Below are 18,696 nucleotides of genomic sequence, written 5' to 3' on the forward strand. Positions count from 1 at the left end.
AAGATGATACTGAGAAAAAGTGGGAGAAGAACTAATCCTCAGCAACTTGCAAACCCACTGGACTGTTTACATGTCAATTTCAATTTCATACAGAATGCAATTAAAGAGTCACCATTTGCACACCACCATGGTCTCATTAAAGACAATATTAAACTGCCTTAAGCTTCCATTATGTTTCTCATTATATCATCTTTAAAATTTGGTATAGAAAATGACAATCAAAAGGTTTATCTTAAAATGGTTATATATAAATATATAAATAAATGAACATTAATATGTATATTAATGTTTATTTATATATTTTGAGAGAGAGAGAGAGCAATCAGGGAAAGGGCAGAGAGACTAAAGGAAAGAAAGAATCCCAAGTAGCCTCCACACTGCCAGTCCAGAGCCCAATGTGGGGCTCAAACCCACAAACTGTGAGATCATGAACTGAGCTGAAACCAAGATCAGACATGTAATCAACTGAGCCACCTAGTGCTCTGAAAATGGCTGTATTTGACTGAGTCAACCAATTTGCTTTAGAAAAAGATATATTCAAGGGAGAGTAGAAATTTTTAAAAGGGAAGAAAACGAAAATGCTATTCCATAATTACTCTGAAAAAATAGTATGTAGATATAAATATCTGATTGGAAATGTGGTCTTAGAATAATAAAGTTCTGGAAACCACCAGAAGCTAGTAGAAGAGAAAGTTCTGCTTTCCAGATGAAGCACACCTTCCAGTAATGGTATGTATTAGTTGACCGCTTATGACAGTGTAGAAGACATTGTTGGTTTACTACTTAACATTGTTTCTTCCTTCCAGGCTAACCAGAATTCATTTTTTTCAGTCACCCACCCTTAGAGAGGGGCATCCTATTTACAGCTCACAGACACATTCCTCTTGTCAAAGCCAGTCATTATAATTCCATTATTTTTGTCAGTGTCTCTGATGAGGTTGGACATAAAACTCAGTAACTCATTTCTGGTCAATGAAACTTAAAGATAAATTTAAGGAACACAGGAGGGGGGCTTTTGCAAAAGGTTTTCTTAGTCATAAAAAGAAGATACTAAAAGAGATGGTCCTTTATACCTCTGCTATGTCTAGATGTGTTGCTTGGAGTTGCTTCAGCCATTTTGAAAATGAGACAAATGGAAAAAATAAATAAATAAAAGGGCACCTTAGTGGCTCCAACTTTGGCTCAGGTCATAAGCTCACAGTTGGTGAGTTTGAGCCCTGCATCTGGCTCACTGATGTCAGCCTGTCAGCGCAGAGCCCATTATGGATTGATCCTCTGCCCCTCTCCTGCTTACTCAGAAGAAGACGAAGAAGAAGGAGAAGAAGAAGGAGAAGAAGAAGAAGAAGAAGAAGAAGAAAGCCAAGGGAATTCAGAGAAGTGAAAAACATTCTTACAATACAATGCCAGGAATACCTTGCCTCTGGAACTACTGTTTTGTGAGCTAATACATTGTAACTACACCATTTAAGTTAATTTGACTTGGTTTTTCTTTTACTTTTAGCCAAATATTTTCTATATGATAAAACTTCTTTTTAATTAAATTACCAGGCTTGTCTGTGGATGTTCTGTTTAGTAAGCATCGGTTTTATATAAACGTTATTAGTTTTCATTGCTTTAAGTCACTTAAAGACATCCAGGAACACATTTCTAACTTAGTTTGGCATGCAGACTCTAATCTCTCCCCCAACATCAATCCACCCCCCTGACTACACCAGTATGATTTTCATTAATGTGGTCATAACATTCCTGTTTAAAAGCTCTCCAGTTATATTCTACCATGTAAATAGTAGCAGAAAGCTTTGTAGTACATCTTTTAAAACATGGTCCTTTGGACATTATTTCTTCTGTGATTTCATCTGCTTTACTTGAGGTGTACGAGGCCTTATTGAGCCAAAGCATGTCAGATTACATAATCCACCAATTTACGTCAGTCTTCATTTGCCCAAACTCCAGTCACATAGGCAACTTGGTCTACAGAAATGTTCAGAATAACAATGAAGCAATCTATTCATCTAAACGTATGGTTAACAATAACATCAGATACTATTAAAACCAGTCCATGTGTCTGATATTCAAATATGTCTTACAGCATTTTAACCAAGTTTTTTGTACAGAAATGTGTTGCTTTGGTTCTTTACAGCTTTTTAAATTGGCATCTCAACAACATTCCAGAATAAATTAAATAAGGACCAAACATCATGTCTTTTCCGAGTGGTCTTAATGCTATAACTGTATTATTATAACATTCTTAGCAGATTTCATAAAAATAGTTACTACCAAAATATTGCTTATTATGGGCTGGGCACCTAACACACACACATGTGCACACATCTGAAATAACATAAGCTGATGGAATGAAAATTCAAAATTCACTAGGAAACGGAGACACAGACTGTGTTACAGTATCTTATACTATTATTTGAGATTGTACTGACAGAGTAGCCCTAGATTACTTTGGTTTTAAAACATAATACATAATTTTATGCCTCTCTAAAATTTTATGTTTTCAGGAAACAATTTGTCTAGTGTAGAATTTGCATTATTCTAAGGTATGTATTTCAGAGAGTTTTGAACGTGGCTATTATTTTGAGCAATATTGTCTTTACATATTTATATATCTACATCTACATTTGTGTCTATATATCTCTGTCTTTCTATCTTTCTATCAGTCAGTTTAATCAATGCTGAGTGAGTGGTAGAATGTTTTTTCATTCTGAAGTTTTCTCCATGAATTGTTGTTTTTCCTTAGTTCCAAAATCCATTCTGCATAGCCACAAGGAATGATGGCTGACACTAACTTCATTATAACTCTTGAAAGGTGTCAGAGAAAATTTTTAGAGTGGGAGGGATGTCATGGTCATTTCCCAGAGAGAATGGTTACTTGCATATATAGTTAGCTGAGAATAAGTAGGAATGGTCCTCTGCAGATTGTAACAATTCTTGCCGGGTGCTCCAGCTCTTATCTCTAGATTACAGATTTAAACTTGCAGAAATATATATGAACCTTACAATTTTGTACGTTCATATCAATATTTCCCCTTCTATTTTGTATCATTATATACAAAGCCGTCACAAAACAAATCTTGGAAGAGTGATTTGTCTGAATTCAGCAGGGGAAGGAGTGAGCAGAACTTTGCCATCGAGGTCTGAACAGATAGGTTCAAGGTGGTAAGTCACAGACAGACAAAAACAGACACAAAAGACAAAGACAGAGGCAAAGAACAACAGGTTTATTGTGGGATCAGTAACTGTGTGTGATCTTTGATTCAGGGGGAATTTGAGGATTTTTGAGGAATTATCTACTTTGTGCAAAGTATAAAACAAGTTGATTATCTCTTTCTGCATGAAAGGTTTATCTGCGTTGGAAAAGATTCTGACCAATAAATATAGCAAGCCTGTCCCTTATTATGCCAATACCTCAGATTGCTATTAGATATGATAGGGAAGAAGGGAGGAATTGTTTCAATGACTTTGGGAATTCTGGCTTAGGTAAACAAGATTCCTGCAGGATTTCCAGATAACTAGTAGATTTCTAAAGCATATTCAATATGAAAGCTTTCTAAATGAAACATCTGGAGGAATGAGCACTCTGAAGAAAACTCTTTAGGAAACCCTAATACCTTAGGGTAGCATCTTGATCTCTTTGAGGAAGGATGTTTGTTGCATCAGCACATGGGCTTCTAGATTCTTTACCTAAGGGTTAGTTGTCTGAATTCCTGATGTGTGGTTGCCGTTTAACCGGTTCTTTTGTGAAGAAAACTAGAAATTTGACTTCACCTGTTTTCATTTTACCTCATCCCAGTAAAAGGAAGTCAACTTCATAGTGTGAACTTTTATCCCTATTAATTCGTCTCATTTCCACCTCTTAAGCTATGAGCCAGCCCTGAAAATTAATCGTGTATCAGCAGCCTATTTGACTATTCAGTAGGATGAATATGTCTTAAATCATACCCCAGTTTTTCTCTTAGTGGATTATCTCCCTGATCTCCAAAGATATGATAACCACCAGCACAATAGCAACAGGAGTTATCGACATTTATTGAGATGTCATGCATCAAACACTTTACAGGGACTCTGTTAGTCAACAGTAAACCTCGCACTAAACCTCCCAGGCAGGCACTGTTGTTATTCAATTTTACACTTTAAGAAGAAGAATCTTATAAAAACTGTCATTTGGCCCATGTTCCTCAGCAGTGAACTGTTGCAACAAGGTATGAACCACATGGTTTTTTCTTTACAACTCACCTGTTTTGTTGCTCATTTCATTTCTTAATATTTTGTGTCTGCTCTCATGATTTCTGTCTACAACAGTATACTTTTCCTGATAATAGAGGTGTAATAAACATTTTAGAGTTATCGACTCCAAACATAAAGTTCATTCAGTCATGAAGTGTCATCTTCTTTAATTATATTTCTTTTTTTAAGCTTATTTATTTATTTTGAGAGAGAGAGAGCATCAGCAAGGGAGGGGCAGAGAGAGACCAAGAGGGAGAGAGAATTCCAGACAGGCTAGTGTGGAGACTGACATGGGGCTCAAACCCACGAACTGCGAGATGGATGACCTGAACTGAAATCAAGAGTCAGACGATTAACTGACTGAGCCAGCCAGGGGCCTCTTTAATTATATTTCTTACATTCAGTCCATTGTTTTTATTCTTATGACCAATACCATAGGCTCCTTTCACTACATTTCATGGTAAAAATATATTACTAGTCTCCTAGGTTCCAGTCTCTTCTAATCCAACACACTTGGCCTACAATTGCCAGATTCATCTTCTGCAAACCTCCCTCTCATCACATCACCTGTGACTCAAGTATCTCTGTGTGTCCTTTCTTCTTGAAGGAAAATTCCAGAACCTAGGGAAGTGGTATTGCTGATATTTAACATGCATTTTTCATTATTCATATAAACTGAGCCTTCATTCCAGCACAGAGACCTAACAATCATGGCCTCAATATGTCCTACAAAGTCCTAACATGAGTTTTAATGAGCAATTCCTAACTTGTGGAATGGACTGTCTTTTTCTTCACAACCCAAATCCTGCCCACACAGTATAAAAGCGTAAGCATTCTTTTTTTTTTTAATTTTTTTTAATGTTTTATTTATTTCTAGGAGAGAGAGAGAGAGAGACAGCGTGAGCAGGGGAAGGTCAGAGAGAGAGGGAGTCACAGACTCTGAAACAGGCTCCAGGCTCTGAGCTGGCAGTCAACACAGAGCCCGACGCGGGGCTTGAACCCATGAACCGTGAGATCATGACCTAACCGAAAGTCGGACGCTTAACCAACTAAGCCACCCAGGCGCCCCAAAGCGTAAGCATTCTTAAACAAAATCGCCACATTAAAAAATGTCAAATGTAATTTGGTAAACACAACTAGGAGAAATCATTCAAATTACCAATGCAGTTTGTCTTTGTCCTTCAATATAAGTTGCCAATGATGCAGTTTTAGCTGACATGTTTTGAGGAGATTTGTCCTTCACTACAAGGCTTTCTCGTCCATGTAATAGAGAATTACTTGTCTGGTATTACATATCTTGTATATTCTTGGAATGAGAAGCTCGTGACAAGACAGTAGTTGATTATGGAGGAGTAGAGGAGCCATGATAAACTCCATAGAAACTTCTATCCGTCTATTATTTACTGGATGCACAAAAATCCTAAGGAATTTTTGATATTTTTTGATATTTTTTAATGTTTACTTATTTTTGAGAGAGAGACAGAGCACGAGCAAGGGAGGGGCAAAGAGAGAGGGAGACAGAATCTGAAGCAGGCTCCAGGCTCCAAGCTGTCAGCACAGAGCCCGACGCAGGGCTCAAACTCGACTTCTGCTTTTCCTATCAAATTAGTAATTATCTGATTAAATAATTTGGGGAAACTAGTAAAACAGCCTTACATTCACTTACAATGCCACTAAAAAAGTGAAGATGGCAAGAAAATAATTTTCAGATTATTGTAGATATCCCCTACCCTAGATATTCTCTACTTTAGAAATGCTTCACATTAGGCTCTGGGATAATTTGGGGCCTAGATCAAAACTGGGTTCCATAATTGAAAACATAATTATTTAAATAATATTCCTTAATGTAGCACATGTCCTTTATACATGTAGGAGCATTAGAATTGATTTTACAAAATTTTAAGCAATGTATGTAATGTTCTCTCTTTTTCAAGATAGAGCATTGTTCTAGAATCCTTTTAGACATGGTCTGTGTCTATGAGCAAAGAGGGATGTGGGGAATTGAAAGCATTATGGTATTTAATTTAATTAATTCATCTATTATAGCGTTAGTGTTCCATTTCTCTCTGTGAGGAAACATAGCCAAAAGATAAGTTTTCCATGCTATTCAAGTATCAGATTACAAACAAATTATTTTTTAAAGAAATATTTAAAATTTGATGAATTGCATCACCTAACCACATGTCTGTCAGTGACAGAAGATGATGAGAATTCAATTAAAATCAGTTTGCATCCTCAAATCCATTCTATAATATTTGATTTCCTCTTAAATAAAATGGCAAAAAGCCTCATTCTATTTTCTCCTGTATGAACAAATGTGTACTGAAAATTTCCATTCACTGTGAGTTCACAATTCAGCCTTACATGCAGCTTAAAATGATCTACAATTTGATTCTTAAATTTATAAGTGTCAGGTTCAGGAATTGGATCTGAAGGGAAATGTTGAGCAGGGGTTTCAAAGTCTGGATGTGAAACACAAGACAGTTTGTATATGGACATAGTTATCTGCTTCTATTACACTGCATATACTCGAGAGAGTTTAGTTTGAAATGAAAGAAAATACTCCAATCTTTTTTTAGCTATTAACTTGTAGACCTTTGATCTAGCATGATTTATTGCTATCCCCACGTGAAGTTAAATATCAATCTACTTTAAGCTGAGAAATATTCCCAACTCTATAATAAATTCTCTTTTCAAATTGGAGCATAGCAGCTGCTGTACTATCATCATCTTAAGAATGGACCATAGGTTGTAGGTGCTGAGACTTCATTTAGCAATCAATGCCCTTGTTTCTCTTGCTTCTTCTCTGACATGGACTCCCATCAAATCTAAAATACCCGTTTCTTGATAAGGTTTTACAAGAAGATAAAATCATGTTGATAGAACACACTTGTAACAATTACTTTATATAGAACCAGTTTCAAATAAGATGAATGATCCACCCAGCTTGTTCAGCTGAAATGAGAAGCCACATCCCCATGTCCTTTTACTGTATTGATTCTAATGACCTAGTGGTTAAAGGCTACTGTAACTGAAGTTCAATCATGTGAAGTGTTTTTGCGGTGTAGTAATGGAAATTTTAAACTGGTAAGTATACATTTAAGTTTGTGAAAGAAAAGCACTTCAGATAATAATTTTTTTAATGTTTACTTATTTTTGAGAGAGAGACAGAGCACGAGCAAGGGAGGGGCAGAGAGAGAGGGAGACAGAATCTGAAGCAGGCTCCAGGCTCCGAGCTGTCAGCACAGAGCCCGATGCAGGTCTCGAACTCATGAACCATGAGATCATGACCCAAGCCAAAGTCGCACTCTCAACCAACTGAGCCACCCAGGTGCCCCAGTACTTTGGATTTTAACACAAAAACAAACCAAAAAAAAAAAAAAAGAAATCATTCATGTATACCTAGGAAAACAGAAAATTGGTGGGCTCTAAGCTAACAATTTTTGCTTCATTTTAATCTTTTATTTTAAATATCAAATTAATTTATGTAGGGACCTGGCAGATTACCAAGATCCTATTCTTAATTACCATAATAGTCCTACCCCTTATAAAGATGAGGTTATGGCATTAAATTTTAGAAACTATGTCTGAATTCTTCCTGAAAAAATCTGAAACTAATATTATCATGAACTTGCATGTACACATGCATATGAGTGTATTATAATAAATTCCATATATTCAAAATTCTTTTTTTTACTGCACAAAAAAAGCATGCTGTGTAATTTGCCTAATTGTTCATCATCTCTTTTACAACTTCCTGCTGGGAAAATAGTCAGAATATTTCCCAGCCTCCATTGTTTGGGGGGTGCGGCGGGGAGGGGGGGCATGTGTCTGAATTCTGATAAATGGCATGTGGGCAGAACCATTTACAACCTTTCAACTCTCTATGTTATTTTGACCCCTAAAGCTCTGAGTGTACTCCTGTCTTTGTAATTCTCTCAGAAAGTTCCATAAAGTCGGGGACTATAAAATAGCCATGTTTGATTATTTTTTAATCCCACCATATGCATGTTGTATGCTGGTGGGGAAAAAATATATGTGTGTATTTTTATAAAATAACAATGGATTATGTATACAGCAGCAACATGTTCTATCTTGTTTGGCACTTACCAAATTTACCCATTTTGCTCTGGCATCATTGTGAATCTGGCCCCCTTTTACCCCCAAACATGTCCCAGTTTGCAATAATCAAGCTTTCACTCTGCCTTTCCTACATCAACCTCTCCTCAGGGTATGCATACAGAGGGGATTGGCTCTTTTTCCAGATATATTCTCACTAATTAGTGAAAAAGAAGTGATAGTATAAGATTACCACTTTGCAACACCTGATGTAATAATGGATTCAGGCATGGATCATTAATGGCTGCTGTCATCAGAGGGAACCACCTAGAGAATGCCTCCAGATGGTTCCCACCACTTACAAACATTTTTTTGTGAAAATACCAGACTGGAATTTGATTAAGCCCCTAGATTTAGAAATAACAATTTACAGGAAATATGGGTAACAAAAGACATAATGAATGACATCACAGGAACAAATTCTGCTGGGAAAATCCAGCGGGTGGAAAATTTCACAAGACAATAAATAAATAAATAAATAAATAAATAAATAAATAAATAAATAAAATCACAAGGAAAAAAAGAAATGAGTAGAGAAACCTAACGATCAAAAGAGATTTATAGAACATATCAGCAAGTTGCAACATGTGGATCTGATCCAGATCCCAATTCAATCAAATAAACCTAAACTAATATGTGGTACATAAAAAATGCTAGGCTGTTTAATTATATTAAAGAATTACTCTTATTTTTAGTTACATACTGAGATATTCACTGATGAAACAATATAATGTTGAGTATGTGTTTCATAATAAACCAGGGGGAAGAGAAAGGGAGAAGGCAGAGGGCAATGTTGATGAAATAGGATTAACTATAGTTTGGTATTTGCTGAAGATGATAGATGCAGCAGTTTTATTATAGTAGTCTCTCTCTTTTGTTTATGTTTTATTTTTCCAAACTATACATAAACAAATATATACATACATGTACACATATATATGTGTATATATATATATATTATATATATATATATATTTTAAAGGTGTGTGTGTCCATGTGTCTGTATGTCTGTGTTTCTTCTTTTACTGGGTCTCCACTATCGTGTTTTCCAAGAGACTCTTGTTATCAGCTGTTTCCACTGTCATATGTTACAGGAGATGAGACAGAACACTCCTTTGGGCCTTCATCCCTGATGCTTTGGATTGAGTTCCGAACACCTGCCAGATCTTGTTGTCCCTTTGGTGAAGACTGTAGAGCAAGGAGCACATGCTTCTCATTCCTTGTGAAAGTAAGTGGGGATATATTATAAATGAGCAAATACATGATATGGAATAGAATAAAAAAAACTCAAAGTGGATAAACATAACTTTAGATGCACAACTTGAGTAGAAGAAATGAGCAAAATGCAACAGTCAAAATAGGAGCCAGAATATATGTGATACTTAAATTTTATAAACACCATCAAGTGACTCAAACCAAAATCCAATATTCACTAACTAATCTTTGATTTTTCTTTGAACAATTTTTGAGTCTCACTCTGTTTATTTGTAAAATAAGAAATGTGATAAACTTGTATGAGCATGAAGTACTACTTTATATGTGAATGTACCTGGCACATGATAGGATGAATTATTTTGAATTTCATGGGTTACTTAGTAGAATAATAATAATACATTAATATAAATGAAAGGGGAAGACATTTATAAGTAACCATATAAACTTGGAAATATACACTCAGTTATTCTACCAAATATTTATTAAATGCCTTCCATGAGATCAGCATTTTTCATAATGCTGAGGGTATAGCAGTGAACAAAGTAGAAAAATGCCCACTTTCATAAAACTTACATTCTGGTAATAATAACTGGTATCATATGTAATCCACAGTTAACATTTTAGTATATACCTCTTAAATTAAATTGCTAATTTACAATATCCTTTATATTTCAGCTATTCTGTGAATGATTCCACTGAGCAATGACCCTACACACACACACACACACACACACACACACACACACATTCTACTTTAAGCATGAACCTTCACTCACATCTTTCTCTCTTGAGTAGAGATTGATAGTGAAATTCAAGTTAATATAATAACCATTTCACTCATCAGTATTCTGTGAGAGTAAGAGTAGTAGTCGATCTGTTTTCTGAAAACTTGGAAATGCACTTCCCACACCGGCTGAGCCATCCTGAGAGCAGGTGGTTGCAATCTGCAGCAGTTTTACTTAACTACATTCCTCCATTTTGCAAGATTTGCTTTCTCAAGTTCAATGACACTGCACCTGAGATCTCATCAGTATGCGAAGACACGTGCGCTTGCCTATAGTAAACATAAATCCTTCTTAAAAAAAAAAAGTAAGAACACCACAAGACAGCACTTTCCTTTGTAGAATTTGTCACTCATCATTTCAAGGGTTGTGTTTTTCTGGGGGTAAAAGCTTGTTTTGCTTTTAAATTTGTCATTGATCCAAATGGTGAAGATACACAGGTGTGAGGATTTAAATGGCAGTGATTGACCTGCCCACCCACAACGAATTCTAACTAGAAAATTACGGCTGTTGCCAGTATTTGCAGGTTTGATTGCTCTATCCAACATTAAGTCATGATCTCTGGGATGCCTAGCATGTCACAAAGGGATGCTCCCCATTTTCTGTAAAACCTACTGGGAAATCTTACTATACCTGTGACTAAAAATAACATACCCAGAGGAGGCAATGTAATTGAAGTGATTTATTTTAATTCTTTGAAAATACTTTGTTGGATAGTTTCCAGTCGATCCCAGTCAACAATCCACAGGTCATTAACGTTTTGTGGTACTCAGCACCTCTCTCTAAATAATGAGGAAAGAGTTTTCAATTAGTGTCCACAATCGCTGGATTTCAATAATTTTCTAAAAACAATTTTGAGCCCCTTACCCAAATCTAAGGCATCTTAATTTTAATAAGAAGGCTTGGGAATTTGTAATTTCACATTTATTGATGAGGCAGATGAAAGGTCAGTGTGAAGGAGGTAGGGCTGAACACAACAAATAAATTGTACATACATGTGAACATACCATGTCGGGAATCAGAAATGGCCAAGTCATGACAGGCACTTGAACACGATGGTGAAGGTAAGTGGCATTTCTGATTTTAAAGTGCTTACAGGTGGGCCCCCTGGGTGGTTGGGTCGGTTAAGCATCTGATTCTTCATTTCAGCTCAGGTCATCATCTCACAGTTCCAGAGTTTCAGTCCCATGCTGTGCTCTGTGCTGACAGAGCAGAACTTGCTTGGAATTTTCTCTCTCCCTCCCTCTTTGCCTCTCTCTCTCTCTCTCTCTCTTTCTCTCAAACATACAAACATTTAAAAAAAGTTCTTACAGTTAAGTGCAGTGGGTGGAGTGGGATATAGTAAGAATAGTCTTATGATCAAAAAGTGGCTAACATTTGAGAAGAGCTGCTGAAGAGGTTGAGGGAGGTAAACTGTAGATGATGAGTCAGTGGTTGAGATTTTCATATGTTAATGATTTAATATTTTATGATGTCATTCCATTCCCAGGGGGAAAAAGAATATGAAAGATGAAGATTTAAGGTAGGATTATACAAATTTATACATAGAACAGTTGTATCTGAGCTCATAGCTGAGTAATCTTACCAAACATAGTTCTCCTGTCCTCAAAAGCATTAACTCACATTGTGTTTTTCAAATTTGTCCATGTCTTTTTATAATTACCACCTCTTTATCTAACCGAGTGGATATTGATGTAAAGTTAAATTTACTTAATATTTAAATACATTATTTCGTAAGCCCTACCTTTGTTTTCCAAATATTGTATTTTCACAGAGGAAAGCTCTTTCTTAAAAAAATAACATTCAGGGGAACCTGAGTGGCTCAGTCGGTTAAGTGTCTGACTTTGGCTCAGGTTATGATCTCATATTGGGGCTTTGTGCTGACAGCTCAGAGCCTGGCACCTGCTTGGGATGCTGTGTCTCCCTCTCTCTCTACCCCTCCTCTGCTTGCTCTCTGTCTCTCAAAAATAAATAAACATTTAAAAAATTGTTTTAATTAACATTCAGAAGTCAGTGACTTATAACCTGTTTAAAAAATTATTTCCGGTAAATAGCAGATGGTCAAAGAATAACAGGCATTTACAAATCCTTCTTTACATAATAGCTATATGTGAAAACCCATTACCTTCTCTAAATGAAAAAACAAGTTTAGTATTTACAGCTACATATCCTGCTCATCCCCTCTGGTCTTGCATTTCAAAAGAACTGCTCTTTAACTTATACTGTGGTTCATCTCTAAAAGAGAAGGTTTTCTGAAATCAATATTCATGGATTTTTTTTACATTATTTATTAGTGTTGGTAAATGCAATCTTTTTATTTTATTATTTTTTTAATGTTTTATTTATTTCTAGGAGAGAGAGAGAGACAGCGTGAGCAGGGGAGGGCCAGAGAGAGAGGGTGTCACAGACTGAAACAGGCTCCAGGCTCCGGGCTGGCAGTCAGTACAGAGCCCGACGCGGGGCTCGAACCCACGAACCGCGAGATCATGACCTAAGTGAAAGTCGGACGCTTAACCGACTAAGCCACACAGGTGCCCCGGTAAATGCAATCTTAACTATGTACATAGAATTTCCCAGATACAATTTTCCTTTAGACACAAAATATTTCACATAAAAGAGGTCAGTGGTATGTTATCTTTGAATTTGCAATCACAAGGAAAGAAAAATCCATAATTAAAAGACTTCATAAATAGGGAAAGCTGACTTTTTTTTAGTTTTTCTTTAAGTATTTAAATTCAGTTAGTTAACATACAATGTAGTATTAGTTTTAAGTGTACAATATTGTGATTCAACATTGTGTAAGCCTAAGGTATACAACCTATTGATTTGATACATTTATATACTACAAAATACTTACCACCATAGCATTACCATCACATAATTAACATTTCTTTTCTTGTGGAGACAACAGTTAAGATCTACTGTCCTAGCAACTTTAAAGTATATAATACAGTTATTAGCTATAATCACCATGCTTATATTAGATCCTCAGAACTTGTTAATCTTACAACTAGAAGTTTGTACCCTCTGACCAATATCTCCCCCATTTCCCCCATTTCAACCCCTGTTAACCACCACTATAGTTTATCACTGTGTTTTATCTGAGTTAGGTTTTTATAGATTCTACATGTAAGTGATACCTATAGTATTTGTCTTTCTCTATCTGACTTATTTTAATATGATGTAGTGAAGATTCATCCAAGTTGTCATAATTGATAGAATTTCCTTCTTTCTCGCAGCTAAAACATTTTTTCTTTGTATTTGTGTGTGTATACACACACATATACACACATAGATCTACCACATCTTCTTTATCCATTCACCTATTGATGGACACTTAAGTTGTTTCTATTTCTTGGCCATTGTGAATAGTACTGTAATAAACATGGAGATACAGATATCTCTTCAAGATCCTGTTTTCATTTCCTTTGGATATATACCCAGGAGTGAGATTGCTGAATAATATGGTAGTTCTGTTTTTAATTTTTTTTTATGAGCCTCCATACTATTTTCTATACTGACTCCACCCATTTACATTTCCACCAACAGTACACAAAGGTCCCTCTTCACACTATCACCAACATTTATGATATCTTGTCTTTTGTCTTTTGTTGATAGCCATTCTAACAGGGGTGAGCTGGTATCTCATAATGACTTTGATTTGCATTTTCCCAATGATCTGTGATGTTGAGCATCTTTTCATGCACCTGTTGGCCATTTGTACATCTTTTTTTGGAAAAAATATGTAGTTGACTCCTCTATTCATTTTCTAGTTGGGTTATTTTTCTAATATTGAGTTCTATTAGTTCTCTAAATGTTTTGACTATCAACCCTGTATATAACACATGGTTGGCAAATATTTTGTCCCGTACCATAGATTACCTTTAGATTTTTTTTTTTTTATGTCTAGGAGAGAGAGAGAGAGAGAGAGAGAGAGAGGCAGCATGAGCAGGGGAGGGTCAGAGAGAGAGGGAGACACAGACTCTGAAACAGGCTCCAGGCTCTGAGCTGGCAGTCAGCACATAGCCCGACGCGGGGCTCGAACCCACGAACCGCGAGATCATGACCGAAGCGAAAGTCGGATGCTTAACCGACTAAGCCACCCAGGTGCCCCGATTACCTTTAGATTTTAATGCTTTCTTTTTCTGTGCAGAAGTTTCCACTTTGATACCATCCCACTCATTAATTTTTGCTTTCGTTGCTTATGCTTTTGCTATTATATCCAGGTAATTTCTGCCAAGATGTGTGTCAAGAAGCTTTTTCTTTGTTTTATTCTAGGAGTTTTAGAGTTTCAGGTTTATATTTAAGGCTTTAATCTATTTCAAGTTATTTTTATGAGTGGAGTGAAATAGGAGTTCAATGTCATTCTTTTCATGCGGCTATCTAGTTTTTCTAACACCATTTACTGGAGAACATATTCCTTTTCTCACTGAGTATTCTTGGCTCCCTTGTCAAGTATTAGGTGATGACACGAGGGAGGATGTATATTTGGGCCTTTGATTCTATTCGATTGGTCTATGTATCTTTCTTTATGCCAATATCATGCCGTTTTGACTACTATGACTTTGTAATATTGTTTGAAATCAGAAAGTATGATACCTCTGGTTTTGTTCTTTTTCCTCAGGATTGTTTTGTCTAGTCAGAGAATTTTTGTGGCTTCAAACAAATGTTAGGCTTGTTTCTATTTCTGTGAAAAACTCCAGTGGAATTTTGATAGGGATTGCATTGAATCTCTAGATGAATTTGGTTAGTATGGACATTTTAACTATATTAATTTTTCTGATCTACAAACACAAGATATCGTTCCATTTATTGTGTCTTCTTCAGTGACTTCCATCAAAGCCTTGTAGTTTTCAGTATACAGATCTTTCAACTTCTTGGTTAAATTATTTCCAGGTATTTTAGTGTTGTTGATGCTCTTGTGATTGAGGTTATTTTCTTTATATCTTTTTCAGATATTCCATTGTTAGTGTATAGAAACACAACTCTTTTCTGTATTTTTTATGCTTGTTTATTTATTTATTTTGAGAGAGAAAGAGAGAGAGAAGTAGGGAGAGAGAGGGAGAGAGAGAATCCCAAGCAGGATCCACCCTATCAGCACAGAGTCGAACCTGGGGCTCAAGCTCATGAACTGTGAGATCATGACCTATGCCAAAATCAAGAGTCAGGCATTCAACCCACTGAGCCATTCAGGTGCCTCTGTATGTTAATTTTATTTCCTTCAAAAGTTATCAAATGTGTTGATTAGTTATAGTAGTTTTTTGGAGACATCTTTAGGATTTTCTATAGATTCATATCATTGCAAACAAAGATAATTTTACTTATTTCTTTCTTATTAATTGCCTTGTATATCATTTCATTGCCTAATTATTCTAGCTAGGAATTCTAGCACTATATTTCATAAGAATGTTAAGAGTGGGCACCTTGTCTTGTTCCTGATCTTTTTCTGGGTTGGTTCTGGGTTTGTCATATATGGTCTTAATATGCTAGATCTATTCCTCCTATATACAATTTGTTATGTGTTTTTATCATGAAGCAAGGTTGTATTTTTTCAGATGCTTTTTTTGCATCTTCTAAGATGATCATATGATTTTTATCTTTTATTCTATTAATCTGGTATATCACATTTACTGTTTTGCTCATTTAGAACCACTCTTATATCCCAGGGATAAATCCACTTGGTCATGGTGTGTCCCCTTTTTAATGTGCTATTTAATTAATTTTGTAATAGTTGAGATTTTTTGCATCTATAGTCATGAGGAATATTCCAATCTTATATTTTACATTATTCCTAGTAATGTTTTAAAGAGTGATTAGCTATTAATGGGATATCTATTCATTTTATATAGATATTATATTTTAAGAAATTTAACATTCCTACTTAATAATATTTTTAAGAAACCAGATTCAAATGGAAGTTTGGAGACTATTGGCTTATTGTTATCAGTAAACACAATATAACAATATACTGTATATTATACAAAGGACATTGTACAAAAACAGTATAACTGATTTCAGATTTCTGGTATGATTTAATAAGCTTCATCAATCTTAGACATGAAAATGGAGAAATACACATTCTTCTGCTTGAAGCTTTCAGATAGCTGCATGATAGTTCCCACATGGCATTCCCAGGCCCCAAGAATAGGTGATGCCCACCTAACATTTGTCTCACGAGACTTGTCTGTAAGAGAAAGCTTTCTATGATCTGGGATCCATTACATTGCTAGGAAACTTTCCTAGAACAATAAAAGCAAAACATGTTTCAATCAAAATATTTTATTTTCTTTCCAAATACAACCTTTTAAATTAGTTGAAAACATTTCATCAAGATTTTCTTCGGATTGATCCATAGATTTCCTTTTTCTTGAAAATTCCAATCATACTGATTTTCTAAGATTATTCTCTCTAAATCCTATATGAGTTAGATAACATGGGGGAAGAAAAGATGAAACACCTATAAGATTGAATCAGAAAAACAAACAGGGCACCTGGTTGGCTCAGTCATTTAGGTGTCCAACTCCTAATTTTGGCTCAGGTTATGATCTCATAGTCCTGAGATAGAGCCAACATTTGGCTCTGTGCTGATCATAGACCAGCTTGGGATTCTCTCTCTCTCTCTCTCTCTCTCTCTCTCTCTCTGACCCTCTCCTGCTAATATGTATGCTTAGAAGATATTGTGTGTCCTTAAAAACTAAATTTATCATTTGGTGCTCCCAACTCTTAATCTCTAATGTATCTATAAAGGAGGCTAAAATTCCAAGTGAAAACCTAAACTGAATGTTTAAATATATATTTCATAATCAAAATTCTCTCAATATACAATTTACAAGTAGTTTTTCTTTAAGATATGGAGAAATTTTATTTATCATTTCTTGTTGATTTCTTGAAAATTTGTTAACAACCCATGTTTTATCAACATCAGTTCATTATTGAATAAGCTTCTTTAATGTTAAATTACTTTATGAAAAAGTTTATCTAATTGGGAGTAGACACAAAAGGACAGCATTTTTCACCAGTGAACAGAGAATACACATTATAAAAGAATTTTTTTTTGCATTTTTATAGGTTTATTTATTTATTTTGAGAGAAACAGAGAGAACAGCAGGGCAGAGAGAAGGGGACAGAGGATTCAAAGTGGGCTCTGTGCTGACAGCAGAGACCCTGATGTGGGGCTCGAACTCACAAACAGTGAGCTCATGACCTGAGCCAAAGTTGGATGTTTAACCAACTAAGCCACCCAGGTGCCCCGTTAAAGAAAAATATTTTAATGACAAGGTTTTTAGGTCTATCAATTGTAATTAATTTTATGAAAGCAGAAATCCAATAGGCTGTATAGTCTAGGCACTTCTTTGATGTGGCCTTTTCTCTCCCTTGAGTTGTGGAGTTTATTCTATCAGTCTTTAAAGTCAATTTCTAGGGCATTTAGGATGATTTGCTAGGTATCTGCTTCTGATCATGGGACTAGATGAGACTAGGGTTCTCCTACTCTTCCACCATCTTCTCCTTATTTCCCATTGAATACATTGTTTTTTTGTTTTTTTTTTTATGTAAGCATGAAAAACTGTGTACTAAAGTGCACTAAAACTGTGAGTGTTCTTATTATGATTATATGAAATCTAACTACCAGAATTGGAAATAAAGTAAATCACAAATTATTCTTGTCATCCAATATTTGTTCTGGTTAGATCTTATATTTTTCACTATCATACCTCATTTTCATTTTCTTTTCAATTTGAGAATAGTTGACGCGCAGTGTTACATTAGTTTCAGGTACACAGCATAGTGATTCACCTTCTCTGTACACAATGCTATGCTCACCGCAAGTGTGGCTCCCTGTCACCAGACAACACTATTACAGTATCATTGACTGTATTCCCTATACTGTGCCTTTTATTTGTATATAATTTTAATTTTAGTGTCCTTTTTAAAATTTATGATTTCTCCCCTAGGAGGGGAAAGAAGGACATTTTGACTATTATTTAATCAATGTGGGTTCTAGTTCTGATTCTACTGCTAACTCGATGTCTCATCTTGAATATATTTCTTAAACTTTCTTGGCATTTAGCTTACTCAGCTGATAAATGGAGTCTTGGCCCCCGTCCATGTTTTGGCATAATTTTTCTTCTGCTTTGAAGTATCTGATGAATCCTATTCCCCTGTAGGTCACACTGCCAAGTGATTCCTAAGAATGTGATAGATTCCTAGGCTATTTATTAACTCTAGGACTATTTACAAGTTAATTAGTATCTCTGCACACTTCAATTTTCTCATAGTAAAGAAAGCATGAAAAGAGTACAGGGACTGGCATAGAAGAAATACTTATCAAATGTTATTATAATAT

The 18,696-nt window shown here is 35.5% G+C and overlaps 1 long non-coding RNA gene across 1 annotated transcript in view; it reads left to right on the forward strand.

Moving 5' to 3' along the window:
- The window catches only part of LOC120223167, a 127,343-nt gene extending 126,175 nt beyond the window's left edge, over positions 1-1,168 (forward strand). Inside the window, exon 5 of the long non-coding RNA XR_005526215.1 lies at positions 1,089-1,168. This is a non-coding gene — a long non-coding RNA (uncharacterized LOC120223167). The remainder of the gene's footprint in view (positions 1-1,088) is intronic.
- Positions 1,169-18,696: the final 17,528 nt, after the last annotated feature.

Source organism: Hyaena hyaena, unplaced genomic scaffold (assembly GCF_003009895.1).
Source record: "Hyaena hyaena isolate Hyena2069 unplaced genomic scaffold, ASM300989v1 scaffold_970, whole genome shotgun sequence".
NCBI classification, from domain to species: domain Eukaryota; kingdom Metazoa; phylum Chordata; class Mammalia; order Carnivora; family Hyaenidae; genus Hyaena; species Hyaena hyaena.